Raw genomic sequence first — 16,635 nt, 5'->3', positions numbered from 1 at the left:
AGCACTTACAGAGTTCGCTGAAAATTCAAGGGCTCCTTGAAACCTCTGGTCCACAGGCTCTTAATTAAATGGCCTTGTGCCTAGAGCATCAGTAATGTCATTAAATAGATGGAAAAAGTGAGGTCTAGACAGATTAAGTGACTTCCTCAAAGTCCCACCCCCAGAGCTGGTAGCTGGGTGGGAACTGGAAACCATGGTGGCTAACCCAAAGTGTTTCATCTTCCCTGGTCCAGCTGCTCTGGGTCGCAGAGCCTGGTCCCTCACAGACCCTGTCACCAGGAGTATGCCTTACTCCCATCTCTCTGCTTCCCTTCTCATACCTCCCCGCCTTTGCCCATGCCATGCCCTCTGCCTGGAATGCCCTTCCTCTGCTTCTCATCCTTGAGCTCTCCTGATTTCCCTTCAAGATCCAGCTTGGTATCACCTGCGAGGTGGGGGAAACCTTTCCCGCCTCCTGTCTCTGGCACTCCCACACCCTGGGCCGACCCTCCCTTCATAGGCCTTGTCACACAGAAGCTCCTGTCTCTTCACTAGGCAGGGCCTGCACATCTGTTCTGTCTGGGGCTCCGAGTGCCTGTGCTGGGCTGCGCTGGGCTGCGCTGGGCTGGGCTTCCAGGGGATGTCCAGGGAGGGCTGACTACAGGACTCCATCAAGCAGTTGACTAGTGTGGGTGAAGGAGGGGAGGTGCTGCTGGCCTCTGCCTGCCTGGAGCACGCTTGGAATGGGGCTGCCAAGAAGACTCTCTGGATCTGGGGGGGCACTGATGCTCACCCTGCAGTCAGTCCTATTGCCCTCAGCTTCCTGCCCCACCACACCTGCAGGCTGCTGCTCCTGTTCCTTCCAGGACCCGCCTGGGCCTCTCCATAGCTCCTGGCTCCCCAGGGCCCCCTGGTACACTGTCCCTTACCCTGGGTCCCTCTGGTGCCCCAAGGTCTGACTGCACTGCCCTCATGTCGAGCTATTAAAGCTGTGGGCTTATCCTAACTGGGCCTGAAAGGCTGGAAGGCTGCAGCACGGGGGTTTGTTCAGCCACCGAGCCCCATCCCCTGCCAGGGATGTCATCCCTATGGCACATCCTCGACTGTCCTCCTGGCACTTGGTAACTGTGAAAGACAACGCCATCCCACAGAGCCAACATGAGCCCAACGCTCCTGACAAGGGGCCTCGGATGGTTTCTTAGATAAAAATTCAGCTACACTCAGGAGGTTTCAGAAGCTGCTTCCGTCGAGGAAATTCTTAGAGCCCCAGCTAGGAGTGGCCTCCACTTCCTGGTTAGAGATGCTCACCAGCACAGCTGCCCAGCGCTCCCCTCCCTCCTCTTCCCTTGGCGATGCAGCCGTGCATCCTGCAAGGCCCCCAGCTCTGCAGAGCCGGGTACGTTGGGATGCACATGCCTAATGCCCCCAACCATGCTGGGTCCCTCACACGCGTCCCCAGAGCACGTGGCATGAACCAGAGTTCACGATTGCATCTGCACACCAACCAGTCGTCTATGCATCCATCTGTCGTCCGTCTTTCCGTCCATCTCAGAGACAGTTGCCACAAAGGCATCCTTTCTGAGAATTTGGAGTCTTTTTGTTTCTTTGAATTGCAGGCTGGATTTGACACACATGGCTCCTTGGGGCTTGGAGCAAGAGTGGGCTGGCCACCCAAAGGTCTCTGGCTACACTCTCTGGGTGCCAGCTTTTTTGCTCAAATGTCACCCCTGGCTTCCCAGGGTCAGGGATGAAAGGTCCCTCCCCCTCTTTCCAGTGTCAACTTCTGCCTCGGCCCTTCATTCACCTGATTCTTCAACCACACTCATCTCTCTTACACCTCCCCAAATTTATCCATGCTGTGCCCACTTCCAGGAATGCCCTTCCTTCTCCTCTCTCTTGGGGTTTCCACAGAATTGATCACAGAATCATGCAGTGAGGTATGCCCATGGATGTCTCTCCAGCTAGACTGGGGGCTGCATAAAAGCAGGGGGTGGACATGATTCATCTCTGTGCTCCCGATGCATGGTATGGGCTGGATCCATAAGAGTCTCCAGTTATGTGGGTGGGGGGTGGATGGTTGGGTAGGTGTGTGAGTGGACGGATGGGTGGATGGATGAGTGGATGAATGAATAGGTGGGTAGGTGGGTCACTGATGGGTGGATGAATGGGTGCAAGGCTAGGTGGGTGGTTGGGTGATGGGTGAGTGGGTGGGTGGATGGATGGAAGAGCGGGTGATGACTGTTGTAATGTTTTGACCTGCCCTATCTGCTTCCTGGAGCCTCCTGTCTGACCCTCCCACACAGAACTTATCTGTAATCATCCAGAAGAACAGACCTCCCTCTTTAGGAAGCTCCTTCCTCAGTGTTAGAAATTGACGCTTGATGAATACACATCTACTCAACAGCCTTGGAGCAGAACTCAAGTGACAGGTTGACAGCTGGACAGACAGAGCCCTCAGAGGAAGGGAAAAGAACTGCCTGGGAGGGCCATCTGCCTTGCATGGAGGCCTAAGATAGGAAAGAGATTTCTCTTTCCTCCTGGGCTGCCTTGGGGCCTCTAGATCCACTGTGTGCTTGGAAGTCTCCCCAGAGACCTCTCCTTCCTATTGCCACACTGCCCTAAATTCCACCATTAGATTAAATCGTTTCCAGTGAGGCTTTGCCTTCTTCAGATAGCCTCTGCCACAAACACGTTCACAGCTTCTGGAAGACATTGACATTTTAGTATAAAATACGTGTCACGAGAGGCAGAATTTCTGGTGGCTGAGAGAGATGAGGTTTACTGAGTCCATCCCTCAGCCCCTACAAGTTCCCCAAGCAGGCCTCAGGTGTGACCTAAGGACCAAAATCTCCTCTACATTAGCCTTGCGCACCCAGGCACTTGGGCTCTTGGCCGACTCTGCCTCTCAGCCTTTTGAGCAGCTTCCTTATTGTGGAGGGGTGTGCCTTTCCCCTTCTGGTCTGCAGTGCTTTATCTCTGAAAGCAGGGCCTGGGTAGGGGGGAGCTTCAGTTTTCAGCTGTTATGCTCTTGGAGACCATCTGTTCCTCCCTAAAAGGTGGCTGCAAAGGTCCTCAGCAGCCAATTCCCAACTCCAACGTGTCCCTTGTGCAGATGGAGAAACCAAGGCCCCAAGAGGTGACTTCCCCCAGGGAGCCCCACAGTCACCTGATGGGAATTCATCTTTCCTTGAGCTCCTTCCCGCTTCGTCCTCTGGGCCCCAGGATCCCCTGGGTGGCAGCCACAGGGGTTCCAGAGAGAGTGAGCCAGACACATCCTCGCTGGCCAGGGATCTGACTCACTGATCCATCACCCAGGGAGCACTTCCTAGGTGTCTTAGCCCAGGATGGAGAAGCTGGGCCCTGCTAGGCCAGCGTCTGGAAGGGGTCCCAAGCATCCTTTCTAAGATGTCTGCCATTGGAAGTTCTGCAAACAGACCTAATGACTGGCAGCTGACATTTATTTAGTCGTTGCTCTGTGCTGGACTATTTAAAGAGCTTCTCATCCATTATCTCGGTTAATCTGCTCCGCAGGAACCATAATTACCTTCATTTCATCGATAAGGCAGCTGAGACTCAGCTGTTGAAACAACCTGCCTGAGAATAAAGCCCTTCCCACGGGTGTCACCAGCCCAGCAGCCCAGGATGGCAACGGGGCATTTCAGCACCTGTGTGTCCTGAATAAGCCCAACACAACTGGCACTGTCCAGGACGGGGATGGGGAGCTGGCTGTGCCTTAGATCTGAATCAGGGCACAGCACTGACGGTGGGAACAAACAGGGGGGCCCTCACCCCAGAGGGTCATTCCACATCTTCAGGGTTGGGGGGTGTCACAGCCCCCCTTTTCCACACCCTGTGCAAAGCACAGCCCTTCCCTCCAGGAGCAGGGCAGAGCCCAGGATGGCCTGGATTCAGCTGTCTCCCCACCCCAGCCCCTGGGGCTCCCTTCACACAAGACCCTTCCCCTCCCACCTCTGTACCTTATCTGTACTATGACCTGGCAAATGTGGTTAAAGAAAAAGTTCCAAAACGGTAAGGTCACGACTCATACACATATAAAGTGAACACACGTCAAAGATTTTACTTAGGGCTTTTAGTAATGAGAACTGCTAAGACGTTACAATCAGCTCAAAGGAGAATCTGCAGAATAGATATATATAGATGAATTTGCCAATTGATGCCCTAGGATATTTGAAGTCATCCTTTCTACAGGGTAGAAAGCACTTGTATCTCGACAGGACAAAATTCACTTGCATGTTTAATAATGGGACTCCTCAGTTCTGCGCATGTTAACTCCTGTCTCTATAGTTTCAAAATGGCCCAGCCACAGACAAGGGTGCTGCCCCTATGGATCAGATAAGCCATAAATGTCCCCTAGACACACGAGTGTTCCATTGAAACGACACCTGGGAATAGTTCTGCCCATTGAAAAGCCTCCCACAGTTTTTCCTGACAATGTATAGCACTGAACTAGACATTGGCTGAGACTTTTTGCAGCTCAGAGGCCTTCCTGAGTTAAGGCATGCCCAGCCCCTGTGGTTATATCCGCTTTCTGACTCATCTATCTCCTCACTTCTTTGCTTTTGAGACCTGGACGCTGAGGGGCGCCACTAGCTCACCTAGGACGTTTGCGAACTTCAGGAAAGGACGCCCCTTCCCCCTGACGGACATGGCCCCATGCCAAGACCCAGGGACGCAAGAGGAGCCCAGGCCACATCTCCGTCCCCACCTGCCTCCTTGGCCGGGTGTCCCTGGTCAGGGCACAGCCTGCCCAGCTGTGCACGGTGGCCTGCTGTCCCAATATTATACAGTCAGTAGTGGTGACCCCCTTACTAAAAGGATCTAGAAGAAAGCGATCAGCTTGGGGTTGAGGTGGGGGCCCTGACACTACACCTGAGGGGCTTTCTTGGGGTGAAGGGCTAGGGTGCTGAGACTAGAAGGGAGACCTCTCTGCTCTCTGCAAACCTGCTGTACATCTGGGCCAGTCTTGGAATTCAGGAGCAGCAGTCCCCCTGTCCAGCCAGAGCCAGGAGGAGGGTTGGGGGTCCCTGTGCCTCGCCCCGCCCCATCTGGGCAAGTTGGTGGGGGGCTGGGGCTGGCAGTGGAGCTGCCCCCTCCTAGCCCAGGGTGGCTGGTCCGCCAGGCCTGGCCTCCCCACTGCCGACAGGCCAGCGGGCATGGCTCCCTCAGCCCATTTCCGAACCTTGCCCCAGGAGAAAGGGTGTGAAGACTCAAAGGTAGCAGAGGAGCAGGACAGTGGCCTAACGCTGGGGAGCCGCTCTTCTGCCCGCTCACTGTCTGTGGGCTACTCTTTCAGGCTAAATGCTTCCCTGGGCCTGGGCTGCAAGCAGGCAAGCCATTTGACAGCAAAGAATACTGAGGCCCGGGAAGGGTGGTGGCTTACCTGGGCCCCAGTGGCCCTGGGAACCCTAAACAGCTTCCTAAGTGTAAGCTGCCCATTCCAGGGACAGATCAACGACTCCCCCACCTACCAACCCTAATCCATCTCTAGGCTCCTCCTAGGCCTGGCCTCTGGGTCTCCTACAAGCGATGAGAGAGCCAGATGCGGCTTCCTGACCGAGTGAACACTGCCTTCCTACTCCTAGGCCTTGGCCTTCTGAGTCGAGGCCTTTGCCTTGACTTCTGTCTCCCTTTTCCTGTCCCTGCACATCCAGGCCCTCCCTTGCCCTGGGCCCTCTTCCCTGCACCTTCCTACCCCACCCTCTAGGAAACCTTACCTGAGTCTCTGCTCCCTGATCTGAGCAGCTTGCTGGCACTTCTGCTTTGTATCATGGAGGCTTATAAGCATTGCTCATCTTTCCTGGAGTCTGGAGTTTGGTCACATCATCTCCAGGGTTCCAGAGCCCACCACTGTGCTCAACTCGGCTGAATGAAGGAAGGGGCGGTTTCCCAGCTCTAGCTTTGTCCCAAGTAACAAGGTTGGAGAAAAGCAAAACGGTCCTGAATTCCACTCCCCGGCCTCTGCCAAAACCTGGATTCCTAGAGAAAGCACACTTCTTGGTTTCTCTTACAATCCCCAGCCAGCTGTAGGTGGAAGGGGAGCAGCACGCCCATCCCCCACACAGATGCCATAAGTGTGTCCCCAAGGAGACATGTGCACAGACACCAAGATCCAAGCTCATGGGCACATCTGAACACCTGGGCACATGCCATGCATGGGCCCCTAGGGATACACGTATACACATGCCCTTACCCAGGCCCATGTCCACACATGAAACCATGCACACACATGTGCATGGGCCCCCAGAGTTGTACATGCACAGGTAGTGAGGCCCAGGACTGTGGGCACACCTGCACCCACCCCCACACACACACACGCACATTTATACAGGGCCCATGGACCAATATGCACCTGTGTACACACACATTTATGGGTGCCTAGGGGTACGCGTGCACAGACATCACAGCCCAGGCTCCTGGGCGCTAGTGAGTCCATACAAACACAGATGTGCTTTCATGAACCCCCTAGGGGACATGAGCGCAGACAGCCAGGCCCAGGCCGATGGAGATAACTCCAGCCATGCCTACACACACGCCCAGGCCCAGGCTCTCAGGGGTACGTGCTTACTGACACCCAGGCCCAGCCCCATGTGTGCACCTGCTCATTCACACTGGCAAATGCACCGGCACCCGGGATATACAAGCACAGACACTACACACACAAGCCTGGGCCAATGGGCTCCTCTGTACCTGTGCACTTACACACAGCCACGCATGTGCACCCTAGGGTACACCCATACACACACAGACACGAACACTCAGGCTTGCGCCCATGGTGATAGGGCTTTGAACACGAAATCTCCTGCATAAGCACATCCCAGTGTGTGTACGCTATTGCTATTCACAAACACCCTGATCAGGGTACAGGCCTCCGTGTCCCTGCTGGGCTCATCTGCACCCTAGCATCTCCACAGGTGCACACTTGTACTTGTGTAATGCACACACACACCTGCACCCAAACCAGCAAAGCCTGAATGCACATGCGTGTACCACATATGCGTGCACATGTGAACACTGTAAATGTGCACACACAGACATAAGCACACCAGGCACGCATGCAAATAATTTCACACATGCTGGAATGCACACTGTGCACACACACGTCCATGCGGGCGTGCACACCCAATAACCCTTAGAAGCTTTCAATCACCAACTCTGCCTGGCTGGTAATTGCTTTCAGCTCCTGCGTCTGGCAGAACTTTCTTGTGAGATGCAGTCTGTGATCTATGATCCACCCCAGCTTTCCCCAGCCCCTGCCACCTAGAGAGATTCAGACATTTGTCCCTAACCTTGGGCTGCCACCAAGCCTGAGACTACACCATTACAGCTACTCTCCCAAACCACGGCACCAGTGGCTCTAAACTGCATACGTGTTATGTGGGAGAACAGCCTGGCGTGAACCAGGTTTGGGTGGGGTTTTAGAAGGAGGCTTAGGGCGGTTCTGAAAACTTCCCAAACAATTCTTTTCTAAAAAAAATTTTATTACCCCCAACAATTCTTACTCATCTTGCAGTGTGGCTGAGGATGTCCTGTGGATACAGCCCCCAGAATCCAATCTGTGGGAGTGCTGTGGATTTCACCCTGCGTTTCTCTGGCTACACATCCCCTCTCTGAGCTTCAGAGCCCCGTTCAGCTAGACAGGGAGACTGTGCTGAATTTTCCTTCTTTCACTTGAATGCCTGCTGTCCTCAGACATGGCCAAAATGAGTCTCCTGGAGTCAGATCTGAAACTGAGAGGCGAAGTATTAGTTTGCTCAATGTATTAGGGCTGCCATAACAAAATACCACTGACTGGGTGGCTTAAACAACAGACACATTTCCTCAAAGTTCTGGAGGCTGGAAGTCCAAGATCAAGGTGCCATTCGAGTTGGTTTCTGGTGAGGCATCTCTTCCTGGCTTGCAGATGGCCACCTTCTCACTGTGTCCTCACATGGCCTTTCCTCTGTGCACGTATGCATGGAAAGAGCTCGCTGGTGTCTCTTCCTCTTCTTATAAGACTCCCCCCAGTCCTATTGGATTAGGACCAACTCCTATGACCTCATTCCTCATTTAATTATGATCTCCTTAAAGCCCCCATCTTCAAAAACAGTCACATTGAGGGCTAGGGCTTCAACACATGAATTTGTAGGGGGACACAATTCAGGTCCTAACAGTCAACAAACAAAGCGCTACGTTGAGCTGTGGCAGGATGGCTACAGCTCCTCCTTTTCCTCAGATGCGTTCCTGAGACGTGTCTGTGCAGAAACTAGATGGAGAGGAGGAGTAACAACAGGCACGATCACAGCCCATCTTGTAGACATAGAATTCCTTACTGCTTGCAAAGTACTGCACTTAAAAAAAAGTCATATTTACTGAGGTATATTTTACATACAGTAAAATGTCTCCTTTGTAGCATACAGTTCTCCGAGGCTTGACAAACAAAACTAGTTGGTTAACTGCCACTAGTAGGAGAGAAGTTCTCTCACTTCAAAATAGTTCTTTGTGTGGCCACGCTGAAGTCAGCCCCTCCCTCCACCCCTAACCCCTCCCTGGCAACCACTGATCTGTGGGCTATCCCCACAGTTTTGCTTTTTTCCAGAATGCCATATAGGTGGAATCGGACAGTATGTAGCCTTGTTATTCAGGCTCCTTTCACTTAGCCTAGTGCATTTGAGGGTCATCTATGTTGGATGCATCAGTAGTTTGCTTTTCATTGCTGAGTAGTAAGTGAGGATGTATCAGTTTCTTCATTTATTTGCCAGCAGTTGAAAGACATGTGGGTTGTTTCCAGGTTGGGGTGATTGCAAACAAAGCTGTTATGGATATTTGCATACAGGTTTTTGTATAAACACAAGTTTTCATTTTTCTTGGATAAATACCTATGAGTAGGATTGCTGGGTTGTGTGGTAGGTGTATGCTTCACTTCATAAGAAACTGCCTAACTGTTTTCCAAAGTGACTTAACCATTTAACACCCCTACCAGCACCATAGGAGAGTTTCAGCCTGGCCAACGCTTAGTATGGTCAGTCTTTTTAAATTTCACCATTCGAATGAGTGTATAATGATATCTCGTTGTGGTTTTAACTTGCATTTCTCGAATGATTAATGATGTTGAGCGTCTTTTCACATGTTTATTTGCCATCTGTATTTCCTCTTTGGTGCAGTATCTGTTCAAATCTCTTGCCCAGTTTTTAATTGGGTTGTTGGTTTTCTTATTATTGAATTGTGGGAATTCTTTATATATTCTGGATACTGGTCCTTTGTCAGATAATGTATTTTGAAAATATTTTCTCCCAGTCTGTGGCTCATCCTTTCACTTTTGCATTATACATTTATATCTGTTATTTTGTTTCATTTATACTTTCAACAAGTATTTATTAAGTGTGCCATGCACTGCTCTAGGTACTAAAAACACAGAAGAGAACACAACAGGCGCAAACACCTGTCTTCAGGGACCTCCCATGCTCAGTATTATTCAATAGGCAATGAAAAACACTAAATTAACATGTTAGATATTCTACTTGTCCCCTCACCCCCGGCAATCCATTCTCCCTCCTTCCCTGTCCTGCCCTGTGTCCCTGTGTGGACTTCATCAGCCACGCTCCGCCCCACCTGGCTTCCAGCGGGGTTGGCCAATGAGAGGCCCCGGTAGGTGACTGGACAACACAAGGACAGAGAAAGCCAGGTGTTCACTGGCTGGGGCTGGGTTCCAGCTTCTCCTGGGTTTCGGGAACACCGTTCCCGTTCCTGCCCCTTCAGGCCTAGGAATGGTGGCAGCACCCCTCTGATGCCAGTCCCTGGGTAGCTCAGCAACCTTACTGGTTTACTGAACTCTCTGCACCTCTGTAATTGTCCCTTCATTCAGGTCTCTTTGAAATTCCACCTGTGTGTGCTTTGTGTCCCTCCACCCCGAATGCAGTGCCCTGGCTGACTCAACAAGTAGATATATAATATACTATTAGGATGTACTAAGTGCTATGAAGAAAAACAAAGCAGGATGCAGGGATACAGAGGTCCTATTTTGGATAGTCAGGGAAGGCTTCCTAAGGAGATGATCTTTAAGCAGAGAAAAGAAAATGAAGGGGGAAGCCATGTAACTGTAAACGATGTACATATCTTGGGACAGGGGAAACAGCAGGCGCACAGGCCCTGAAGTGGGAATAATGCTTTGGTGTGTTTGAGGAACATCAAGGAGGCTAGTGTGGTTGGAGAGAATAGGTGAGTAGAGATGCTGGAGAGATTGGCAGGGCAAGAATTATTATACTCATCTGCCAAAGGTGGAAACCCAGGGCCCAGGGAAAGGCAAGGCTGGCCTGAGGTCCCACAGTGAGGTCATTTTCATTCAATCCCCATGACTTCTCCCCAATATATCCTGTGTTTCTGGGGAACAGGAGGAGGGCTACCATATGCCCCAGTGAGAGTGTACAGCCCCCTGGGGAGGCCTATCAAGTGGTTATGGCCCTGGCTCCTGGGGCCCCTGCCCTCCATGGCTCAGCCTGATCTCTGATCTGACTTAAGGACTCCAGTCTGTCCTCACAGCAGCCAGAGGGTCCTGTTACAATCCAAGTCAGCCCACGGCCCTCCTCTGCTCAGACCCCTGCTCTGAGATCTCTCTCAGAAAAAAAGACAAAGTCCTCCCCGTGGCCAGAGAGGCCCTACAGAACCAGGCCCTGTAACCTCTCCGACCTCACCTCCTGCCACTCGCGCCTCGCTCACTCTGCTCCCACTCTACCTCAAGTGTGCCAGGTATGCTCCTGCCTCAGGGCCTTTGCACAGGCTTTCCCCCTTTGTCTGGATTACTCTTTCTCTAGATGTAGCCCCTCCTGGGGTCACACTGACTGGTGTATGGATCCTCCCAGGGTCACATAGCCTGGGGTGTGGCCACTCCTGGGATCAAACAGAGGACAGTGTAGACATTCATGAGGTCACTAGATTTGGGTGTAAGCAATCCTGGGGTCACACTGATTGGAATGTGGACCTCCTGGGGTCACACACTCGGGTGTGGAGGCTCTAGGGCGTCACACAGCCTGGTGTGTGGTCATGCAGGATGGGGCGTGGCCACTCCTGAAGTCTCATGGGCTGGGATGTGTTCTCCTAGATTCCTACAGATTGGTGGGTGGACACTCCTGGAGTCACATGGACTATGATCTGGTACCTTCTCACACAGGTTCAACTTTGGACACCATCAGAGTCACAAACTTTGGGGTCTGGACCACAGACTGGGACAATGACATGACTGAGGACACATACACTGGGGAGCCACTGTAGTCAAAGGACTGTGGCGTGGACACTGCTAGAGTATCATAGGCAGGAGTGTCCATGCCCCAGTGTATGTAACACCAGGAGGACCCACAGTCAGCCTGTGTTTATCCAGAAGGAGACCTCTGTAGTCATGCTGCTTGCAGTGTGCCCTCTGCTGGGATCACACCAACCGCAGCAGAGATGCCTCTCAGGACAGGCAGATGGGGGTGGACAGTGGTGTGATCACACCGAATTTGGTGTGGGCATTCCTCTAGTCACACTGAATGGGTGACCAACGCCCCTGTGATCACAGACACTGGAGCATGGAGACTCCTTTGGTCACACAGATGGGGGATATCCTCCCCTGGGTCACCCAGACTGGAGTGTAGACCCACCAGCAGTCACAGGCATGGGACTTTCATACTCCCGTGGTCACCCTCATGGAAGCACACCCTCCTGAGGCCACAGGCACTGGGTATAGACACGCTGTGCCAGCAACTGTGGGGTTTGGACAATACTGGGTCACATACACTCGAGATTGGACATTGCTTCTGTCACAGAAATTCAGGTGTGGACATTCCTGGGCCACGGAGACCGGAGTGTGGACACCTCTGTGATCACACAGTTTGAGATCATCACACTCACGGTGCCACTCAGACTGTGCTGTGGAACCTCCCAAAGTCACACAGACTAAGCCGTTGCCACTTCTGGACTCTGACTGTGGGGTGGACACTCCTGGGGGGGTCACAAAGGATGGGCTGTGGACGCTTCTGTAGTCAAACATTGGGATGTGGATACAGCCAGGGTAAAACCCACCGGACCCATCTGGGGTCACAAAGACAAGGGGAGGACATGTTTATGGTCACACGCACTCAAGTGTAGACACCCCTCTGCTCACCTTGTTTGGGATGTGGACGCTTGTGGCATCATGCAGACTGAAGTTCAGCTACTCCTAGGGTGACAGGGATGACGTAGTAAATGAGCCTGTGGGGCCACAGAGACTGAGGTGGGGACACTCCTCGCTCCCACACCGAGTAGAAAGCTCTGGAGTTGCAGGCTGGGGAGTGACACCCTGGTGGCCACAGATCCCAGAGCATAGAGACTTCATTGATCACACAGTCAAGGGTGTACCATCCTAGGGACACATGGACTGGGTGGTGGCCACTCCTGTGGTCACACAGAAAGTTGATCATCCTGGGGTCATGCAGACTATTGTGTAGACCCTTCTGGAGAAACACAGGCTGACTGTGGGTCCTCCTGGGGTTACATACACTGGGGTGTGGACACTCCTGGTGTTTCAAGCGCTGAGGAATGATCACTCCTAGGGGACACTGACTGGCAGGTGGAAAGCCAACAGTGACAGACTGGGGTGTAAACAAACAATGCTTTCATAACACAGACTAGGGGTGTGCTTCCCTCAGGACACACATTGGCATCTGGAGACTCCTGGGATCAGACAGAGGGGGTGGACATTTCTATGGTGACAGAACCTGACATATGCCACTGGTGAAGTCACCCAGACTGGGACGTGGGCACTGCCACTGACTGACATACTTTGCAGTGGGCACCTCTGTGGTCAAACAGACTGGAGTTTTTACAACGCTGCGGTCAGAAGCTTTGGGATATGCACACTTCTGGGGTCACAGACTATATTTTGAATACTCCAGGTGTCACACAGACTGGAGTGTACACCCTCCTGTGGTGACACAGACTACACTGTAGACACCCTTGGGGGGTGACAATGACTGAGGTGTGGTAACCCTGGGGGTTACAGCGACAGGGGAATGGACACCCATTGTTGTTACACAGTCTAAGCAATTGACAAACCTGCAGTCATCTGACCAGGACGTGTACACTTTTGGGGTAACACAGGCTGTGGTGCGGAAAGCCTGGGGTCACAAAGACTGGAGAATAAACAATCCTGTCATCACAGACTGGGGTGGAAACACTCCAGGAGTCACTCAGACTAAAGTAAGTACCCCACTGGGGACACACGGGCTGGGACGGATGTACCTCTGGGGACAAACTGACTTTGGCGTGGAAAATTCTGGGGTCACACTGAGGGGCGTGGACACTCCTGGAGTCACAAGACTAGGGCCACGCAGGTGGAGAGTGGGCACTCCTGAGCTCAGAGAGCAGGCCTAGGCTGGGTGGGCCTCTCCTCGGCCACACACTTGGGGGTGTGGACTCCACTGGCTTGCACAGACTGGGAATTAGACACTGCTCCCGTCAGAGAGACTTTCGGTGTATACTTCTGACGTTACACAGATGGGGGTGGACACCAGGGACACTCAGCCCGAGGTGAGTATGCCCACAGGGTCCCAAAGGCTGGTGTGTTTACGCTCCTGGGAATTGAGATGTGGATACTCCTGGGATTATACAAACTGGGCTGTCCACACTCCTGGGACGTCACTGACTCTAGTGTGGACACTGCTGAATTTACATGGTGATGGGTGTGGACACACCACCTTTTGTGTGGATACTTCTGTTTTACATTCCTGGAGTCACACAGACTGGGGTGTGGACATTCCTGTGGTCATACTGATGTGGGTGATAAGACTCCTGGGTTAACAAGCTGTGGTGTGGGCCCCCTGGGGTTAGACTCAGTATGGACACTCCCAGGGTCACAAAGTCAGGTATAGAAACACCTGGGGTCACAGACTGGGACGTAGGTAGTCCTGAGGTCAATGGCTGGTGTGTGGACAAAGAACAGTGATTTTCTAAAGATAAGCGAGTAAGCTGCGGAAGCCGGGTCTGCCCATGTAGCTCGTGTTTGTCAGCTCCTGTTTGCTAAAATATAGAAATTCAGGGCGGCAGTCATGGCAGACTTTCTGATATTCCTTTAAGAGAGGGGTTCTTAATGTAAAAAATTTGCTCTGGGGAGTTCCCTGGTGGCCTAGTGGTTAGGATTCTGGGCTTTCACTGCCGTGGTGTGGGTTCAATCCCTGATCAGGGAACTGAGATCCCACAAGCCATGCAGCATAGCTAAAAAAAAAAAAAATTGTTCTGGGGAACCCTTTGGCATCTGATCTCATCAAGTCTGTGGACCCCTTCATAGAATATTTTTGAAAGCATGCGTGTGCGTGTGCATACACACACACACACTCAAATACACAGGGTTATGGAAACTAAATAAACAGCATGGAGGTTCCTCAAAATATTAAATAGAACTACCATATGATCCAGCATTCCCCGTATCCCAAATATATACTTCTGAGTATATATACAAAGGAGATGGCATCACTGCCTCTAAGAGCTATCTGGCTATCTGTACCCCAATGTTCACTGCAGTATTATCTACAATAGCCAAGATATGCAAACAACCTAGGGGTCTGTCGACAGATGAATGAATAAAGAAAATGCGGTATATGCATATGATAGAATATTATTCAGCCATAAAAAAGGAAACCCGCCATTTGTGACTACGTGGACAGACCCTGAGGTAAGTATTATGCTAAATGAAATTAGTCAGAGAAACACAAATACTGTGTGATCTTATATGTGGAATCTAAAAATGGGTGAAGGTGGTCAAAAGGTACAACACTTCTAGTTATAAATAAGTTCTGGGGATGTAATATACAGCATAGTGACTATACTTATCAATACTATATTGTATATTTGAAAGTAGCTAAGAGAGCAAATCTTAAAACTTCCCATCACAAGAAAAAAAACTGTAACTATGTGAGGTGATAGATGTTAATTAAACCCGCAGTAGTCATCTTGCAATATACACATGTATCAAATCATTATGTTGTACACTTTCAACTTACACATTATATCAATTATATTTCAATAAAACTAGAAAAATAGTTACCATGTTAAAATGAAACAACATTGGGATGCTATATGAACTTTTTTTTATTAATACATCAAATTTTAAGATCTTATTCAAAGTAGCGACCAATGTGAACAATATTTTAAGATGCCTGCAACGACTGTAACATAACATAAAAAAGTAACTGTGATCTGTATTGGTGGAAGCTGCAGGCACTGCTTTTACTATTGTGATTTGACGCCAGCATTCATATCCGGGAGTACAGCTAAAATTTCAGTTATATTAGTGAAAATAAAGATGTAATATTTCCCTCCATCAAATCCACACATAACCCTGACTTCTACCAAGGTTAAGAACCCCCGCTCTCAGGGTAAATTCTGGACATAATCAGGACACGGCTGGAAAGATTTAGAGAAGAGGCAAGACCCCACTCAAGAATCCCCTCTGCAGTGCAGACGGACATTCCGTGATGTTTCTTTCCTCGCTGTGTTCCTGGTGGTTGCTGCAGGTTCCCACTCGGAGCTTGTATGTTCAGGACCGGTTGATGAGATATTTGAAAACAAGTTCATCAACTCAAGTTCTGGTTTTCCTGACAGCAAACAGCTTCCGAGTCCTTATCAGATTGCCAGCTAACTAAAGGTCAAAGTAAAAGGAAGTTTTAAACCAAAATATGTTTCCCCACTGTCTTCTACTATAACCATTGTTTGCTCAGCTACTAACATTTTTTTGAAGTTTTTTCCTTTACTTTCATTGTGAACCATAACACACAGAAAAATGCATAAAACATATAATGTTCATTCTTTGATGTGTAGTTCTCCACTGCGAATAAACCAGGATTTAACGATCCATACTACAGCTATTGGATATTTGGGCTGTATCTAGTCTGGGGTTACTACAAATAGTGCTGGCTAGGAACATTCTAGTACTCATTTCTTAGGAGTGGAACTGGCACACATGCAGCTTTAGCAGATAATGCCTAACAATTTTCCAGTGGCTACACCATTATATGCTGCCATGGGCGTATTCAAGAGTTCCAACTGCTGCGCATCCTTCCAGACGCTTAGTATTGTCAATCTTTTTAGTTCTAGCCTGCATTTCCCTGATGAGCAGCTTTTCATGTGCTTACTGGCCATTCTCATATTTTCTTTTCCTTACTGATTTATAGCAGTTTTTTAAATATCAAGGATACTATATATAGAGATTATAAATATCTCTTCCCATTGTGATTTGCCATTTCATTTTTTTAAAGATGTCTTTTTTACTTCTTATTTTAATGGAAGACTTGGTCTGAATAACCTGCAAAGCCATTGCCAGACAGGGATGTCCTCTAATGTGGTATCCTGAGTGTGCGAAGCCCTCCAGCACTGATAGGTTTAGCCCAGACTGTTCCAGGCAAACTGGCTCCTCACTGCTCCCTCACATACCAGGCAGGGTTCCACCTCAGGGCCTTTGTATTTGCTATTTCCTCTCCCTGGAATGCTCTTCCCCTAGATAAACACACGATTCCCTCCTTCATCTTCTTCAGGTCTCTGCTCAAACATTACCTCAGTGAGACCTTCCATGATAACCTTTTTAAAAACTGCAAACTGCCACCCCCTAGAATTCTTGACCTCTTTACCCTGCTTTAAAAATTTCTTCATATC

At 50.4% G+C, this 16,635-nt stretch overlaps 1 protein-coding gene across 6 annotated transcripts in view; it reads right to left on the bottom strand.

Annotated features, from left to right (window-relative positions):
- FTSJ1 (FtsJ RNA 2'-O-methyltransferase 1) overlaps positions 1–16,635 on the bottom strand; it is a 35,071-nt gene that overhangs the window by 11,700 nt on the left and 6,736 nt on the right. For 4 of the 6 annotated variants that reach the window (XM_029240439.1, XM_029240441.1, XM_029240438.1 and 1 more), the window contains one exon: positions 15,058–15,625. The gene's annotated coding sequence lies outside the window, so the exon portion shown is untranslated. Of the gene's footprint in view, positions 1–7,492; positions 7,728–12,115; positions 12,170–15,057; positions 15,626–16,635 lie in introns of those variants that run through there. The other 2 variants (XR_003796358.1, XR_003796359.1) reach the window with 2 other exon arrangements.

The sequence above is a fragment of the Monodon monoceros genome, unplaced genomic scaffold (assembly GCF_005190385.1).
Source record: "Monodon monoceros isolate NGI ecotype Baffin Bay Population unplaced genomic scaffold, NGI_Narwhal_1 Super_Scaffold_22, whole genome shotgun sequence".
NCBI lineage: Eukaryota > Metazoa > Chordata > Mammalia > Artiodactyla > Monodontidae > Monodon > Monodon monoceros.
This window is presented reverse-complemented; position numbering and strand designations above follow the sequence as displayed.